The following is a 20901-nucleotide window of genomic DNA, read 5'->3' as shown; positions in this document are numbered from 1 at the left end:
CACACACACACACATATATATATATATATATATATATATATTTTTTTTTTTCAATCTCTCTCTCTTTCTATATATATATATATATATATATATATATATATATATATATATATAGCTATATTTAGATATAGATTTACATATATAAAAGGTGCACAGTTTGTACCTGTCATATATAAGCTCACCAGTTGTAAGGATACATCATGCCCATTGTTTAGAGTATGCTGTGACATGTAGCCAATACTCCAATGGGACAAATTGGCATTTAAAAGTACAGAGAACAGGGAGAATAGAGCAAAAGATAAAAAGATAATTAATCTTCAAAATTTCGAATTATAACTATACTTTTTGTTGCATTACCTTACAAATGCACAGTTGCACTATTCTTAGATCACATCTTTGCATCAGTAAGTTATTTATATGTGAATAAATAGCTGAGAGGATAGAAAACACATATATAGGTTCATAGGTTCATAGGTTCATACTAGGCTATCTGCCCAAGGGCATTTATAAGCCTAGCCCATAGTTATGTGGCTTTCGCCACCCCTTTAGTTTGAATAAAAGCTATGCCTATCATTTTGCTGTGCCTCTGTCAAGCAGTGACACTGAAGTAATCCCTGGGGAATATCTGCAATCTCCCATCCATTGGTCAAGATTCCTCTTGAACAAGGCCAGAGAGGTGCTCTGCCTCACATGTACCGGGATTTTGTTCCACAGCATAGGGAGTCTCTGGGTGATGAATCTGTCCCTCCAGCACGTTCTATTTATAACCGTGTCAAGGTTTAAGTCTCCCGCCCTTGTGGTTCTGAGGGATCTAGATTTTTTGAGGTGAAGCATATTCATCAAATCTGGGTTTGACATGGCCTTATATGTCAGGCACAGGTCACCTCTGAGCAAGCGGTATGAGACTGAATAGAGCTGGAGTTCTTTCAGTTGGGCAGCATAAGACATATTTTTATGACCCTTTATCCTTTTGGTGAGGAACTTTTGGGGCCTTTCAAGCTGCAGCAGGTGTCTGGTCAGATACATTCGAGCGGGGCATTGTACTCAATCATAGGTCTAATGAGTGATGAGTACAGGGGGACGATGACCTCCCTTGATCTAGATGTGAATCCCTTCATGATCAGGTGGGTGATATAGAAGGTTTTTCTAACTACTTTAGCAACATGAGTGTGAAATGAAAGGCTACTGTCAACCTGGGTCCCCAGATCTCTGATGACTTTTTCTGTGCTCAGTGGATTGCCACCTATATGGTAGCTAGGGGTAACCTTGTTTTTCCCGAAGGGTATGACTATGCATTTTTTGGCGTTTAACTTCAGGCCATGGCTCTGGCACCAGTTATCCGTTTCTGTGAGGCCCTTCTGGAGGATATCTGTGTCAGATGTGTTTTTGACTATGGCGCCCAGTTTGCAGTCATCTGCAAACTTTGTCAGCCATAACCCTCCTGTGTTTGCTTGTACTTCAGAAAAGTAGATGCCGAACAAGAGTGGACCCAGGACTGAGCCCTGTGGGACACCACTTGTGACAGGCTTTGAGTCTGACATGGCTCCAGCAACTCTGACCCTGTGGGTTCTGTCACTTAGCCAGTTTGCAACCCATCTTGTGATGTATGGGTTTACATTCAAGCTGATGAGTTTTTCGATGATACCTGAGTGGGGTATTGTGTCGAAGGCCTTTGCCAGGTCAAGGTAGGCTGTATGGACTGCCTTTCCCTCATCAATGGCCTTGGTGACTGTCTCGAAAAAGTCAACCAAGTTTAAGAGGCAGGATCTGCCTTTGACAAAGCCAAACTGGGTTGGATCCAAAGTCTGCAAGTTCCCTATGTCTTTATTTATGAGTTCCATTATGATCCTCTCCATGGCTTTGCAGATAAGGCTTGTCAAGCTAATCGGGCGGTAATTTCCAGGGTCTGTGGAGGCACCGCCCTTATGAAGTGGGACCACAGTCGCCGTGCGCCACTCCTTGGGTACGTATCCTGAGGTGAGGCTAAGATTAAACAGCTGTCCTAACTGTGGGTTTAATTCCTAGTTGAGTTCATGAAGCACACAGCCGGGGACACCATCCGGTCCCATGGATGCTGTGTTTTTTGCCTTAGTGAGGGCAGTTCTCACCTGGGCGTTGGAGATGTTTGGGGGCTACAATCCTCTGGAATAGATATCTCTCCTTTTGAGGGGGGGGGAGAAGTTTGCACTGAACCTGTCAGCCAGTATGTTGGCAATGTGTGTAGGTTCAGTAATTTTCGCATCATTTTGAACTAATTCTGAGCATATCTGGGAGTTTCCTCCTAGGTTTCTAAGATAGCTAAAGAAGGCCTTATGATTCTCTTTAGAGTCCTTGGCGATTTTTCTCTCAAAATTTGCCTTGGATGATTTTATGAGAGCTCTTAGTTTTTTACTTATAATGATCAAAGGTGTCTTACCTTTCAAGGATTTTGCTCTATCTTGTAGTAGCTTCCTCCTTTTGTTGTAGAGCTTGTTTATGGCTGGGGTCCACCAGACTGGATGCTTGCCTTTGGTACAGAGAGTCTTAGTTTTGTTTGGGATTGCCTGATCCATGCAGTCCTGTAGGTGCTGGTAGAAGGCATTTGTAAGTGATTCAGTGGTTTGAGTAATGTTTACCACTGGCTCAGGGGCCTTAAAGGAGACCACACTAGTTTTTAGAAGTGTGAAATCGGCTTTTGAGAAGTTTTTCACTGTGGTCTTTTTGTTTCAGGTGGGGCGGATGAGGACCTCCAGCGAGATTAGTTTATGATCTGATCTCACCAGTGAGGGGTATACTTCCGGTGTTGAACATTTTGATCCCATGTTCGTGATGATGAGATCAAGTATGTTTTCTCCTCTTGTGGGGATGGTGACTAGTTGTTCCATGGCATTTGAGTTTATGAACTCCAGGAATCTTTGGGTTAGAGTGTTCGGGCTTGAGTAGTGTTCCCAGTCTATATTAGGGTAGGTGAAGTCACCTAGTATGATGGTGTTTGGAGATACATTTATCCCCTCCAATGTTTTCAGGAAGGCCATGTGAGGTTCCTGAGTTTGAGAGGGTGGCCTGTAACATGCTACAAATTGCAGAGCAGTCTTGCCTATGGTTAATTGCACCTGGATGGTCTCCGATGCATCGTGCGTTGCCACCAACCTTGAGGTGTGGGTGTCCTTTATGAATATGGACACCCCCCCTTTCTTGGTGTTGTCCGGATTTTGGGGCCGGAACGCATGATATGAGGTGAAACCTGTTAGTGCTGGGGTGCTCTCAGGAGCCTTGAACCAGGTTTCTGTCACAGCACAGACATCGATGTTCTCCATATTGAGAAGGGCCTCGAATGCGTGCATCTTGAGATTGAGACTTCTGGCATTGAGCAGCATTACCCTTAGTTTTTTTCCTTTTTGGTGTTCTAGGGTGGTAGGTTTAGAATATGAGCCTTGCCTAAAAAGGCACTATGGGGGTGGCAAGAGCCTTTGCCAATATCCGGAAGCCCAGGGGTGACAGGTGCAAGCCGTCCCTTGCGAAGCAGAGTGGCTTGTCCAGCATGTCATCCCAGGCAGACAGACATTGGATCCCCTTTGAATGACACCAGAATTTAAGCCAATTATTAAAGCTGATCATCTTATCACTGTATTGTGGCATCATTCTAGGTGAAGGTAGGATACTGCTCAAGGTCAGGGTCATACCTGCCTGGGCTACATAATCAGAGAGCTCCTCGATGTCCCTTTTCATGTAGTCCAAGGAGGTACGTCTCAGGTCGTTGACACCAGCGTGGACAATGACTGAGTCGTACTTGTACCTGCTGTTGAGAGACCTGAGTGCTTGCGTTATGTGGTGGATTCTAGCGCCTGACAGGCAGCTTACTGTGACCTTCTCTTTACTCAGTCTGGTGAGCGGGACGTCAGTGTGTCTGACTATGGAATCACCAATGACAAGTGTGTCTGGCATTTTGTTTGGCCTTAAGGGCTGTGACTGTTTGACACTCTGACTGTGTGGTCTATGTGTTGCATGTGTTGGGTCGTGAGGTGGTAGTTGTTTGGGTGTCTGCTTTGGTGGCCTCTGCTGTTTTGGTAAATTTTTGATCAGAGCCTCCAGTATGTCTTTGTGTGAGTATGTGTATGATTTGAAGTTGTGATGGTACCATGTGTGACTGGGTATGTATTGTGTGTGGTTACCTTCTCCTCCTGTCTGGTCTTGCCAGTCCTATGTTGAGAGAGCTCAGCCTCCAGTTTGGCCGTATAGTTGCATCTCTCGCATGTATTTGTGTTTTGTGGGAGAAGGAGAGGATTGTCTGTGTACATGAGGCAGTTGTAACATTGCCTCAATATTCCCAGGTTCACCAGTTGAGCTGGAGAGGACACTAGCAACTGATCCCTCGACATACTAGAAGTAGTAGATAAAGTGACTTTCAAAGGACTCCGGGAGAAGTGGGTTTTAGGCTGGTGGGGTACTATCTATAATAAGAGTGCTTTATCAAGGTGCAAGTACTGTAGGAGTAAGTGCTAGGCTTTACAGATAGAGAATAGTCTACTTGGGAATCAAGTAGAGATGAACTTTTCAGTTATAGGATATGCTGGTTAGATCAGCAGTACAGCTCGAGGAAGGTAGTTTTAAGGGAAAATTGGAAGAGTGGAATTTAGATGGCCCAAATAGTTTAACCTTGTTTAACCGCCGCTGCTCTTGTGTGCAACAGTGGTAACTCAGCTAATCAACAGCTGGCGTTTAGCGTGTTTTATAGCAGGGTGCTGAAGGGAGCTAGGAATTGTCCCAAAACGACCAATGTACTACTAGTTTCTGGCTGAAACTTCACCAAATCAGACAAAAAGGCCGCTCAGTGCTTCCCACTCCCACTGGTAAGCAAAGAAACTTCCCTCCTTCCTAATAAGGCAATGGATCAGTAACAGGAACTAAAAACAAAGCCCAGGGATCAGCAACTCTGAAACTGGACTACTCTAGTTCAGTAAGGCAGGAAAACAAGAGATTTTTTTTGTTTTATTACAGAGACAAGGAAAAAACAGACAGTAAATGCTATAAATGCTGTAAATCGGCTAGCGCACTTTAGTGTGTAGCCTACAGAAACAATTTGCAACAATTAGTAACTTAAAGTGCAATAAACAGTGTAAAATGCATAAATCACTTAAAGTAGCAATAAAACAGGCGAAATGCAGTCGCTAGCTTAAATAACAGTGGGAAAGCCACAAAAAATACTTATATCTGGTAGAAAGTCACTCTTTTAGCTCTCTGCTGCTTGGATCACTCTGCAGGCCACCACGAGGATCTGTGCTGAGTTGGTACAAGCTGGAAAACGCGTGTTTAGCGTGTTTTATAGCAGGGGGCTGAAAGGAGCTAGGAATTGGCTCAAAACGACCAATGGACTACTACTTTCTGGCTGAAACTTCACCAAATCGGACAGAAAGGCTGCTCAGTGCTTCCCACTCCCACTGGTAAGTAAATGCTATAAATGCTTTAAATCGGCTAGCGCACTTTAGTGTGTAGCCTACAGAAACAATTTGCAACAATTAGTAACTTAAAGTGCAAAGACATGGCTGTGATACATTCCATTCTGTACTGAAGCTGTAGGTCCTGATCCAGCATTACGTAAGTTCCGCTATAGACACAAATATAAACATTGCTTTAATGTAGCTTGCAGGCATTCTTATAGCCTTGCTATGTAGCATGTGTACATAGCCATAGGAGCTCACATATTACTTATGCAGCAGTTTCCTTTTTATCTGCCCTAGATGCAACAGTGGGAGTCTCTCTCTGTATGCTCTCTTCAATGGTCCTGCCATTTCAATGGGTGGATTTTGCAATTAGTTGTATATTGGGTAGTGAAATTCCAGGTAGTTAACTGATGATTAGCTTTGGTCTGCATTGCACTGCCAGGCATACTAGTGGATCTTCAGCATGGTTGTGCTAAGTATGTTTCTGAATCACTGGGTGCGGCTGAAGAAAACTGCCATGCTTACCATAATCAGGAGCTATGCACACATTTTTACCTGTTCATAATTACTGCTAAATAAATTATTAAATAGTCAATAGATATGTGTTTAAATCAAAGGAACATCATGGAATGTCTAAAAAATATGGCAACGCTGGCACATGAACAAAGTCTCACCATCTTGTTTCAGTTCCATGCAAAATGCAATAACATATTATATACTCCATCTGATGGCATTTGATGTGCATAGACTCATTAACATACACATTATATTATGCAGCAAAATACTTAGAGATAAAGCAAACTGTTAAAGCAAAGAACTACTAACACACAATATAGCTGAATAAAACAAGCATTAGGAAATAAACCATACCAAACTGAAGAAAATATCCAGGAGTAGCCACCAAACCACGATGCAGGAGCCAAAAAATTTTTTTTATTTGAAACAACAATTAAAATCAAATGAACTGTTAAGCGCTTTTCGTTTGATCTATATCAAACTTCCTCAGACAAACAGCAGCAATGATGTAATTTCCTTATAAAATTTCACGTTATCAGCTGATAAACAATCTAATTATGTTATTTCCTTTTCACATATTAATTATCAGTAATGCACCATCTAATGTTTTTACTAAATTCATTAAAAAGAGCACATAAATTCACTTCATAAAAATCTAGTAAGAATGTTCTGAAAAAATATGTATAACATATATTAAACATCTTAATTTTTTTAAAAATTATTTTTAAAAAAGATTTTTTTAGAAATTTTTTTTTAAAAATGAATAAAATCTAATTACATTCGACACTGTGTGTAAACATGAACGAAACTTATAAAGCATAAATATATATTTAATAATTAATGTGTTCATGTATTTTACCCCTGTGCAACACTTTAAGTTTTAATACTGGAGTGATAGATGTTCTCTCGTTGAGACCTGGCCATGTATCAGATTGTGTTAATATTTGCCATCTTAATTCTTTCAACTCTAATAATACTGGCCAAGCGGACCTATCACTAATACTAACATGATCTATGATGGCAAAACCGAAAGAATGAGAAGGAAATTCTTTTATATGCTTGGCTAAAGCATTATATTTATTACTTTTTTTTAATGGCATAATCATGCTCATACAACCTACAGGTGAATATCCTTTCGGTTTTGCCTATATAAAATGATGTGCATTGGTTGCACTGGGGAAGGTACACAATCGCTTTGCTTTTACAATTGTATGTGTGTCTGATTCTATGTGTAATATCTCTAATTTTAAAAGTGGAACCTGTATTAATTTTATGACACTATTTACATGCACCGCATTTCACCATACCTCTATTAATCTTTTTACGATCATGACCACCGTATTTTAATATTTCTTTAAAAGATTTCCCTTTCTTGTATACCATATTCACTGTGTTGGGCAACATGTTACGACACAAGTTATCTTCCATAACTATGCTCCAATTGCGAATCAAAACATCTTTAATCAAATTGTGATCGTATGTGAATGTGGTAATGAAAGATTTTATAAATATATTATTTTCTTGAAATGTTGTTTTAATAATAGTGGTGTGCTGATCATGTGAATCTGCCAAATTTATTATAGGCTTATTCAATATAGGTTTATAAAATTCAGTTTGACGTTTAGTGACAACTTCCTGAATCACTGCATCAAATAAATCACTTGGGTATCCCCTGCTCAAAAACATGCTTCGCAGATTGTCACATTCAACTTGAAATTCCGTGAATGTAGTTATCATGCGAGCTGCTCTCACAAGTTGACCTTTTACCACTGCTTTCCTTTGTTGGAAAGGGTGGCAACTTGTGTAATGCAGAAAAGAGTTACTATAAGTTTTTTTCCTATAAATAGTTGCCGTATAACATTTATCAAATTCATTTTTAACCAGATGGACATCCAAATAATTCAAAAAATCAAATGTTACTTCATAAGTAAATTTTAAAAATGTAGTAGTACTATTAATGTATACCAGGAATTCGTTCGAAAAATCTAAACTGCCTTTCCAAAAGATACAAATATCGTCTTGGAACCTCTGATAAAATCTAATAAATTTATTATATGTACTAGAAAAGACGTATGTCATCTCCCAAAAAATCATTACAATATTAGCATAAGCACCCCCACAAGGGGAGCCCATAGCTATACCACTTTTTTGAAGATAATATTGGCCATCGTGGGTGAAGAAATTGTGACTCAAAACAAGTTCAAGTAATTCCATGATTAAATTGGTTGATTTAATTGGTTAATGTATTGTCTTATAGCTTAACAGTTCATTTGTTTTATTGTTGTTTCAAATAAAATAATTTTTCTGGCTCCTGCATCGTGGTTTGGTGGCTACTCCTGGATATTTTCTTCAGTTTGGTATCGTTTATTTCCTAATGTCCATCGTATCTCAGCAGGAGGGAGCCGTACAGCCCACGGGTTCGCAAGATGGCCTCGAGCAGTCTATTAACAACTTAACTGCTTTAATTCTACAGTTAACACATCGAGTGGATAATTTACAGAACAAAGTTCATACTCTTGTTTCCCCTCGTGTTGTTCAAGAATGTGCACCAGTAGATCTTGTTGGCAGCAGCGGTGATTTCCAAAACACGCCAGTTTGTCTAAAACAGAACAAACGTGGTGGTACACCTGAAGTAGCACCACATTCAGGTGTTCAGCTAGAACTTCAAGAACTCCCGCTTGGGTCTGTTCGTAGCGACCCTAATGGAAAGCGGAAAAAACAAAGTTTACCTATCTTACATGAGTGGCTGAAATCTTCATTTGCATTTAACGGAACTCCTACGTCTAGAGACACTACATCTGAATCTTTGTTAAACACATATGATTTAAAGCTTGCTAAATGTCGTAAACTTCAGCTGGAAAATTCGTATTTAAAAGAGTGCTTGAAGAACAACATTATCCCAAAGGGACTTCGGTTTTGGAGATATCCTATGGGGGTAGTGAACAATTCTTCTATGCATACAGAACTATTGCAGTTATTCGACAAAAGTGGTAAGGAACTTTTGCTCATAATGATTAAATATAATGAGCTTGAAATTGACACTTTAGTTAAAGACTTGGACATTTTAGATAATAATATCAGACAAGATAAGCATTTTGAAAATGTAAAATATGAAATGACACGAATTTATAATTCTATAGACCAATACATGGCGAGGTTGAAACAAACTAAAACAGAAAAATTACAGAGAGATTTAAAACAATATGCTAATGGGGTAGCTTACCCCAAACCTCCTGTGCCTCAAAATAGACGCACACCTAGCCATAATGGTCAAAGTACACTCAACAACAATGGTGATCTTGGTTCTGATGGACACACGACGTCTTTATCACAACATGACTTCCCTGAAATCAGAAGGTCGGAAAGACTTAAGAATAAATCAGTCAGTTCTTACGCTGACGCAGTGGGGTATATGCGAGCCAGACCAAAGAGCAAAGAATGGAGGACTTAAGTCCTATAGGGTCTGGTGTGGACAATCATGTATGTGATGACTTTAATTGCGAAAACGATGATATTGACGCATGTTTAAACCATTCAGACCACATATGCTTTAATGCATCTGGTGATTTTGCTGTATATAATTTTTCTGATTGTGTGATTGATGTGAATGTAGCTAATTTTTTGTCAAAAGCTATTTCCTTTGTGCCAACAGCCAAATTTAATTTTACTGATTTTATTATTGATTTAAAGTTATTTTTACATAAATTAAATTTCAGTTTATTGTATCAAGATAATATACAGAACAATGTTTCTAAGTTTCATATAAGTAGCACTTTCAACCCACCTTTGTACCCTAATTTAGCTTTGTTTGAGAAGGTTTGTCAAGATGAATTACTTAATTATAAGAACATGGTTTCTCATATTGATGTTGAATCTAATTTATCTGAAGTCGAACTTTCTGCATTGCATAATTTGAAAACACATAAAATAAGAGTTATGAAACCGGACAAAGGTGGGGGAGCTGTTATTATGAATCAAGAAGCATATAATGAAAAATTAATTAACATTTTAAATACAGAAACATATGTTAAGGTTTCTTTAAATGAGTTAAATCAGGCTTACAACAGGCTATATTCACAGTTAAATGATATTTTTTTAGAGAGGAGAATCACCATAGAGCGATATAATTATTTACGTGTCATTACACCAAGAATTCCTGTTTTCTTTGGAATACCAAAGATACACAAAAATAGCTTGGATCCTCCAATGAGACCTCTGATTGATGGACGTCAGTCAATTACGTCAGCTAGTGCGCAATTTGTTGATTACGAACTTAAGAAAATTATCCAAAAATTTGCACACATTTGCAAAGACTCATGGTCTTTTTTAGAAAAAGTAAATGAAGTAGAATATTGCTCTAGTGACATTTTAGTCACAGTTGACGTAAAAGACTTATACACAGTCATTCCCCAAGATATAGGTCTTGAATGGGTAAGTGAAATTTTACTTGAACAAAAAATTGACAATACATTAACCAATTTAATCATGGAATTACTTGAACTTGTTTTGAGTCACAATTTCTTCACCCACGATGGCCAATATTATCTTCAAAAAAGTGGTATAGCTATGGGCTCCCCTTGTGGGGGTGCTTATGCTAATATTGTAATGATTTTTTGGGAGATGACATACGTCTTTTCTAGTACTAATCTATTAGATTTTATCAGAGGTTCCAAGACGATATTTGTATCTTTTGGAAAGGCAGTTTAGATTTTTTGAACGAATTCCTGGTATACATTAATAGTACTACTACATTTTTATAATTTACTTATAAAGTAACATTTGATTTTTTGAATTATTTGGATGTCCATCTGGTTAAAAATGAATTTGATAAATGTTATATGGCAACTATTTATAGGAAAAAACTTATAGTAACTCTTTTCTGCATTACACAAGTTGCCACCCTTTCCAACAAAGGAAAGCAGTGGTAAAAGGTCAACTTGTGAGAGCAGCTTGCATGATAACTACATTCACAGAATTTCAAGTTGAATGTGACAATCTGCGAAGCATGTTTTTGAGCAGGGGATACCCAAGTGATTTACTTGATGCAGTGATTCAGGAAGTTGTCACTAAACGTCAAACTGGATTTTATAAACCTATATTGAATAAGCCTATAACAAATTCACAGGGAAAAAAATCGCTGTTCCAATAAACACAAACACACAACACAAGCACACCAAAAAAACAGCAATCCACACACATACACTTAAAATCCTACATCTAACCCTACGCTAAACTGTACATACACTACTATCTATCCACTTATTTTAACCCAAACCCTAACCCTAAGATCCATCACTATCGCACACTCACCTGACCCGCGCCCTAACCCTAACTCACCTATCCCGCCCTAACCCAAAAGTCTGTCACTATCGTACACCCACCCTCACCCGCACCCTAATCCTAATTCACCTATCCCGTGCCCTAACCCTAATGTCCACACAATCACACACTTAACCTGAACCTGATCCGTAACTTTCCACCACAGTGCTGAAAATCGTGAAGCCACAAAAACGGGCCACCAAATTTCTTCCCTGGGAAAGAATTCAGTGTTCCGTGGCTTTGCAATAATCAGTTTTCGAACTTTACAGTTCGAATATATGGTGTTCGAACTGCTGAAGTTTCAACAAACTGATAGTAACCCTATACACTTATATATATATATATATATATATATATATATATATATATATATATATATATATATATATATATATATATATATATATATAGATATAGATATATCTGTGTGTGTGTGTGTGTGTGTGTGTGTGTGTGTGTGTGGGTGTGTGTTTTCGTATAAATAACCTGCTCAGAGTCACATAGTAGGCAGATGGAGGTTGAGATAATCAAACAATGATCTCAAAAAGTATCTGTAATCCTGGCTGTGTATTGACTACTGACTTGGAAAGAGACCATTTTCTATGCAGTCTCTCAAACCCTTTTCTGGAGAAAATTGTTACTATTGCCATATCGTGAAGTGTGAAGTTTTCTGTTGGTTTCACTTTCTTTTTTTGGAGTTGGTAGTTGTAGTTTTCTGTTTTCTATTTTCAGAAACAATCCTTCTAAGAGATTAAAGTAATCTCTTTCAACTATCACAGTTTAATATGCTTCAGAATTCCGTGGTTAACTTAGTGTTTTCAGTGGGTTACACATATTAGTCATATGTTACAGTATCTGGGGCATCTTTACATATATATATCTATATCTATATCTATATATATCTGTATATATAGATAGATAGATATAGATTGATAGCTATAGATACAGATGTATATTTATATATATATATATATATATATATATATATATATATATATATATAAAATATGTATTAACACTCTGCTACAATTCAAGGTTTTCATGTTCTCTAGTACCTTGTGTCTTAATTTCATTCATCTGAACACTAAGCTGGGCATGACAATCAACCTTTAGCTCACATTTTCTAACTTCAGTTAATCAACAAAATAAATAACTTGAAAGAGGTGGGATATGGAAGTACAACTTGGAACATGTGATGGAAAAGGATGTGCAGTAACAGTGATGCTATTATAATGTATAATACTGCATCAAAATGCATTGTATCAGTTACAGCCCATCTATCAATAGTTAGCTTTGTTATATAGACTGAATCAGTCTAACAGCCAACACAAGTTATGGTTCCTTTGATCATTTACTATATCAAACTGATATTCCATAACGTTAGTTCTATAACCACTCATCCTTATTCATAAACCCATCATTTTCACCTCCTTACCTTGTTAGCTGGGAAATCTTTCCACTAAATAATATTAAAAATAACCCTTTACCATAAAGAGATTTTAGGAAGGGATATCTATTTCTGTGCCTACATTTTATATTTTCTGCTTATTGCCAGCAACCCCTCCCTCCAAACAGTGGAGTTTAAAAGATGGGGATTTACACCTGAAAAATGACCCCACAATAGACTAACATTCATTTTTGATTTATTAATTTGTAATCTGGGTAAGGAAACCTGTTTGTTTCAGTTCCCATTTGACCATGATCATGGCCATCAGGGCAGGGTAATTTAACCATTCTCTGTTATGATGCAGGCCACCAAAATGCCAGGTTAAATTTAATATACACATGTTGACATTTTTAAAATAATAAACCAGTTTGTAGTCTTTTGGGGCAAAGATAGTAAGAAACTAGGGTACTTGCAGAAAACTGCACATGCAACAAATTAACATGGAGAACATATAGACCCCCACACACACACACACTCATACACAATGAGTAGAGGTCAGGAATGAACCCTGCATTCTGGAGCTGTCAGACACAGATCTTCTCTTGAGCCATCCTGATGCCCAAAAGCATATTATATGTAAGGTATGCCTCTTCCTGACAAACAATATATCATGTTGTTCCAAGATGTCCATATGAGAGTAAATCGGGGCATTCAAAACATACTTGCATCAGGCTATTTCAACGGGTTATATAGACCTCTAACACTGATCATATGTTCCAGAAACCTGGTATTATTTCTGGGGCATAAATTGATACATGAAGAATATTTCTGTAAAATATGTCTGAATAAAAGGATTAGGATAATAGAGAGGTGGTTAAAAGCAGCAGAGCCTTGCTCATCAGATCAAATCCTTATCTTAGACCCCCCCCCCAAAAAAATAGAGGTGTTCTGCATGTAATGCAGACACTTGTATTGTAAGTGTAATAAATCATAACAATAATTCCATTGCAAAAGTTACAGCAGAGGTTTACCACTCAGGTTCCTCTAGAGCCCTCTACAATTCCTCATCCAACAAACATTGAAAATCTCAAAAGAAACAATAGTCAGACATGTAGTGTAATCCATTATTTGCACAAGATCAAATAAATTAACTTAAAATCAGTTAGTATCCTATAGAGTAGTAGCCTATGACTAATATTTGCATGTTTTGTAATATGTTTAATTGATTTATTACTTATTTATTTATTTTATCTGTTTATTTACTATTTATTTATTTATTTATTTATTTATTAATTTAGTTAGTTATTTATTTATAAGTCCAACTGGTTAGGTACCCATTTTTAGCTGAGGACAGGAGAGAAAAGTTACAAAGTATTACAAAAACATTTTAAGAATAATAATTTTACAGGCTTCAAAAATAATGCAAATCATTTAGAGTTTAAATAATTATACCAAATTAGACATAAGGTAACAACATTGGTTAAAAATGGATACACATTATATGACAATAATTTAATAATTAGAGAAATTTTAGCCAGTTTAGAGAAATTAAAAGTACGTTAGTATAATGTGAATAACAATTGCAAAATGAAGGGAAAAATGATTATGGCCTATTAAGATAAACAGCAAAAAAGAGCACAGGAACGTTCAATATCCACAATTTAATGCAGCAATACAACACTTAAGACAGCAAAGCTTTCGGGTTTCCCCTTCTTCATTGCTTAAACAATTAATAATGCAATCAATTAATTTGAATAACAATTAGTAAAATCACCTGACATAGCCAACCAATAAAACATAAATAAAATACTAAAATACATATCTATATATATATATATATATATATATATATATATATATATATATATATATATATGTGTGTGTGTGTGTATATGGGTCTACTACCGGAGATCGAAATTACACTATTTTGAAATCCGGTAGTAGATGCTCACTAACACGAAAGTGCACTTCAGTGAAAGTGCACTTTCGCGAACACCACTAGAACGAATGGATAATGTCCTCCACTGTGGTGAGGTAGTCACGGCCCTTAATGTTACAGCCTGGGTTAAGGATAGTAGATAGCCCTACTAGGTATCCACTATCCTTGACCCAAGCCCTAACCCTAAGGTCTGTGACTACCGCACCATGGAGGACATACAATTTTCTCCACTGTGGTGCGGTAGTCATGGACCTTAGGGTTAAGGCTTGGGTTAAGGATAGTAGATAGCCCTACTAGCTATCCACTTTCCTTAACCCAAGCCCTAACTCTAAGGTCTGTAACCATTCGCTCAAGTGGTGATCACAAAAGTGCACTTTCGGTGAAGTGCACTTTTGCTTAACCATGGGTCTACTGTTTATTTTCAAAAAAAAAAAAAAAAAAAAAAAAATATATATATATATATATATATATATATATATATATATATATATATATACATAAAATATAAAATATATGTATGTATATATAAAATTTGCAATAAAACATATATATACACACACAATATACACAATATAATGCCCTAAACAATTGCAAGTATTATTAATGCAGTATATGCTGTTTTTTTTAACCAGAACAGGTTTTATACTCACTTTATTATTAATCCCAGGAAAAACATCTGCTTGTAGTTTCACAATCCAAGAATATTCAGCATTTTCTAGAAAATTATTAGTATCACCTCTTCTCATATTTTTTATAAATAACTTTAATAACCCTAAATTTAAATCTATGCTCCTTACCATTTTCTGCTACATGTTTAGCTAATGCATTATTAGATACATTTCTCCTAATATCCAATTTGTGTTCTATAATACCGTCTCTTAGTCTTCTACTACTTTTACCTACATAAAACAAAGCACATGCATGTAGCTAAATATAGTATAAAATTTGTGTTGCAATTCACATAACAATCAAAACTGTATTTATAACCTGTGTGGGGATGAATAAACTGAGTATTAGTTATCAAATCATCACAACAACTACAATTTAGGCAAGGGAAGGTGCCTTTTCTCTCTATAAACTCTGTCCTTGGTCCCATGCAACTTAAAATCTTTAAAACATAATCTACGTTTAAGATTATTTTCATTTTTATATGGAAAACTCGGTTTATCTGTAATAATTTGTTTTAACTCTGGCATAGATAACAGAATGTTCCAGTTTTTCTTTATAACTTGCTCAACTTCCTTTGTTTTAGTGTTATATGTAGTAACATATCTCATTTTCTGATTACCTGTTATATTGGTATTCACCATATAATTTTTCTCACTAAAAAATAGAGCTGTAGCATTTGATCTCCCCCTTATTACAACATTTGCTAACAAATTAATATTTCCCTCATTGTATCCTCTTTCCAAGAATTCATTACCCATCACATCCATTTATTCCTTACAAAGATCATCATTGGTGTTTAATCTACTTACCCTACAAAACTGGCCTTTAACTATGCCTTTGAATGTTTGGGGAGCATGCATGCTTCGTCTGTATGTATATCTGTTAGCATGCACATTTGTATGTAATCCCCTCTTGTCTACAAATAGATTTATGTCCAAAAATGTTATATTTTCACTTGATGAGCATAATTTGAACCGTTGAAATTCTGTAGTTCTTTCTAAGGAGGATACCAATTCCTGCAATTCATCATGTGTAACTGTCATTATAAGAAAGCAATCATCTACAATATTAAATTAGCCTCACAAAAACTTTCACCAGAATATATAAATTTGCTCTCCCATTGATTCAATATGAGATTAGCATACACATTAGCTAAACATGTAGCAGAAAATGGTAAGGAGCAAAGATTTAAATTTAGGGTTATTAAAGTTATTTATAAAAATATGAGAGGAGGTTATACTAATAATTTTCTAGAAAATGCTGAGTATTCTTGGATTGTGAGACTATAAGCAGATGTTTTTCCTGGGATTAATAATAAAGTGAGTATAAAACCTATTTTGGTTAAAAAAACAGCATATACTGCATTAATAATACTTGTAGTTGTTTAGGGCATTACATCGTGTATATTGTGTGTGTATATATGTTTTATTGCAAATGTTATATATATATATATATATATATATATATATATATATATATATATATATATATATATATATATATATGTGTGTGTGTGTGTGTGTGTGTGTGTTTTAGTATTGTATTTATGTTTTATTGGTTGGCTATGTCAGGTGATTTTACTAATTGTTATTTAAATGAATTGATTACATTATTAATTGTTTAAGCACTGAGGAAGGGGGAACCCGGCAGCTCTGCTGTCTTGAGTGTTGTATTGCTGCATTAAATTGTGGATATTGAACGTTCCTGTGCTCTCCTTTTTGCTGCTTGACTGATTATTGTATTGAGCGCAGCCTACCACAGTGATAACTTTTCATTTCTATGGCCTATTAAGATAAAACCAGGAGAGGAGAAGTGATTGAAGTTATGAAGTGAGCAATGAAGGGGAAGTAAGGAGGTGTCAGGTATGAACAGTGCAACTTCACATTTAGGGATATGATTTATTCTGGGCTTGAGCAAGAACAGGGTCAGATTTTGGATAGGAAGTATTTCAGAATGGTTTTAAAGAACTGGAAGAAGGGTATGGACCTGATGGATATAGATAAGGAGTTCCAGGCTTTAACAAAATGGTATGAGTACAGACCATACCCAGTAGATTTGATAGGTTTGTGGAAAAAAGAAAGTTTTTGGTCAGTCGGTCATAATGAATGAGTGGGAACATAGTTATATAGAATGGCATTTAGTGCCAGAGAGGTAGAGGGATTCTGGATAAGTTTATCGGGGGTAAGAAGCTGTGTATATGTTAGTTGATGGGGCAGTTTAAAACCAGTTTAGGCTTTTTAGTGCTATACAGTGGTGGGTTATGAAAGGCTATTTGCTTCACATTTTACCACTTTATTATAGCATAGTTCAAGTTTTGACTTTTTTGATGCCTGGAGGATAGTAAGGGAGCACCATAAAGTAGTGAAGGGAGGAGGTAATTAGTGGCAAGTGTGGTTTTTAGTTGCCTTGTTGAAAACGTTTTTGGCTCTGTAAAGCATCCCTAGTTTTGATGATTTTTTAATGCAATTTTATATATGCAGGTCAAATTTAAAATTATCATTTGTAATTTGCTATGAGAAGTGACTTCAATAGTTGTATTGTCAAGAAAGAGGATTTTAAATTTTGTCTTTTCATGACAGATGGATTGGGGGGTTAAGTAGTGTTTTTTTTTTGGCTTAAGCATAAGTTGTGATTTACAGATTTACAAAGCCATGATTTGGTGGCTGAAAAAGTTTCCTAATTATTTTTTTTAGAGATATGACACTTTGTTTGATGTGCATATGAGTATCAGATCAGCTGCATATTGTACTAAGGAGGTCTGTCACGTGGATGTATGAGTGGTGATGGTGAGAATGTTAAAGAGAATGGGACCAAGGAAACAGCCTTGTGGTACAGATGTGGTAACTGGGAGGTATGAAGAGAAAACTGAGTATCACTTTACTATCTGATTACTATCTGATACCTATTAGACCATAGAAGTGTGGACTGAAATAGACCTACTGAGGACATTTGAAGTAGAAATTTGCAGTGACAAACTGTGTTGAAGGCTTTAGACAAGTCTAGAAATGAGGAGGCTAGTTTGCTGTTATCTCTGCCTTTATTGACAGCATCTATAAAGGTTAGAAGTGAACTGTTAGCACTATGGGATGGACAGAAGCTATGCCATTTAGGAGATAGGAGTTTTTCCTGCAGGAGATAGTTTAGCAATTGTTTCTGGATACATTTTTCAAGTATTTTTGGTGAGGGAGATAAGATTGCTATATGTCTAAAGTTAGTGATGCATGTTGAATTTCCTCTGTTGTGCGGATAGATAAAGTGCATGTTTTTTTTTTTTTTTTCTAGAGAGAGGGCATGCTGGATTCCAGGACTGACCTATTTATAAGAACTGAGACAGGATAGGCAGTACTAGGTACTCACTTAAAAGGTCATCATCTGAAACAGAGAATGGTTTGAGTTTGCATAAGAGTAATTTTATATAGGATGTGAAAACAGAGTTGAAGGTGAAAGTTGATGTGATGACATGACTGTGGGCAGGGATGGAATTAGATCCTTGGTTAGGGACACTATACTATTCATGAAATAAGAGCTGAATTATATTGCAGTTTTGAGTGGGGAGTTATTGGGAGAGGAGTTCTGGTTGACTTTTTCACTAGAATGTAATATTTCTTTAAATGATGTTCAGAATTTTTAGAGTTGCATCTTCTATTGTTCTGAATGTTGTTATAGTATACTTTTTTATCATCATTTATTTGCTTTTTTAGTAAAGTTATGGAGCACTCTGAAGTTTTCAAGATTTTTTGGTGTTTTATTTTTTTACCATTCTTGCCATAATTTTCTCTATCCTGCATTAGCATTCTACTTTTCTTGAATAGCCAAATTCCATTATTTGTTTTTAGCTGCATCCTTCCAGGAAATGAAAGGATATTTGGGAAAGTTGTACTGATTTAAATTACAGCATCATCTAAGGGGAGGAGTTTTAGGATGTTCCATTAAACATGACAGGGCAGTAATGAATATTTCTGAATAAAACTTTGACAGGTTGCATCATGTTTAATAAATATGTTCCCCTGGGAGTCTGTAGGAACCTACACAGAGTTTACATGTGTGCACGGTGATGCCTGGTGAGTAGCAGTGCTAATTATATATTCATGCCACACACCACATTTAAACTTAAATAAGTGCAGTTGCATCGCTGGCAACAATGTTGCTCACCAGTAAACCATCTAAAGCAACATGGATAGCAATAAGAAATAAGGATGAGATGAAACAACTCTTTAAATACTAAATTACAGCATATGCAACTAAACCAATGCCCCTACTTAATGTTAAAATACGCCCACCAGCACACTCATTTCATAGTAAAGCATAAAACCTTCACAAATCTGTGAATTACTAAAAACTATATAAAAACCTGTATATAATAATAAACAGATTTGTGAAGGTTTTATGCTTTATTATTATTTATTTACTTATTTCTTTATCTGAAGAAATCTCTGAATCAGCAGAGATGAAAGCATTTATCTGATTTTGTGTATCTTGCTTAATAAAAGTTTTCATTGTACTACAGTGGCTTGTGGAAAAAGAGCGGATTGTTTAGATCATCATGATCCCCAGCTCTGCTTGTGCTCACTTTTCTTGCTTAACATAATTTTCCATAACTCTCAATCTTTTAATTCAAGAAATCTGGACAAAGCCTAACATAACGGGAGAACAATGGCCCAGAAATAGGAATAGATTCTACATATTTGCATGGTTAAACTTAAGAAATGTGCTGGAATAGCAAAGTTTGTGTTAAAATACATTTTCTCAAGGATTTGAAGTCTGAAACTCAAATGTATCTAATTATTTAGTGGCAGCAGTCCTGAGATCATTCCAGGGATATGGCAGAAAAAAGCACACATTTTATAAGGAACAGTTCAAATGATATAAGTCAAAATTCTGGACATACTGCAAAAATCTGGACATTTGAGAGGCATTATATATATATGTATGGCCCAAACACAGTGCAGGACAGTGTATATAATCAGACTATTGTGAAATCCCATTCCTGGTGTTCTGTATCGATGTTGTATAAATGATCTGCAAGGGTACATGGACTGCCATGTAAAATAAACACTCAGGAGAAGTGTGTATATTGAACAGGGGCACACAGATGAATGGTAAGGACAAACACAGGAAAGAGGACAGGTGAAACAACCTAATGTGCAGCAGATGAGGGTATGTCAATGGAAGACCGCCATACCTCTCAAGTGTACCTTATTATGAGGAACGTACCTCATTTGAGGTCTTAAAAAGTTCATGTTCCTCAAAGCTCCTCAAAGTTCCACAATGAAAGACTCTGTCGCACATTCAGTGTTTGGAACTTTTTTTAGTGACATCCATGGTAAATAGAAATGAATCATATTAATTCATTAAAAGATCTTATTTATAAGTGAAACTAGCATATTTTAACCATCCTATAGCCTTCCTAGTTGAAGTTGTTAGTAAGCCATTAGTATGTGTTCCACATTTTGCCAATTTGTCCCACATTATGAAGGCTAGTGTTCCTCATTTTGGAGATGGAAGGTTGAGAGCTATGAAGACCGCTGTAGCAGTAACACCAATCACATATCAATATGGTATAGTAGGGAATGCACAGTAAAATGTGTATTATGTGACTGTCAAACAAGGTAACATAATAATGGGGAAGACGTGTGTGAGATAAGCATCCT

This window comes from Protopterus annectens, chromosome 2.part0, assembly GCF_019279795.1.
Source record: "Protopterus annectens isolate FY-2018-M chromosome 2.part0, PAN1.0, whole genome shotgun sequence".
Taxonomy (NCBI): domain Eukaryota; kingdom Metazoa; phylum Chordata; order Ceratodontiformes; family Protopteridae; genus Protopterus; species Protopterus annectens.
Note: the sequence above shows the minus strand (reverse complement) of the source record.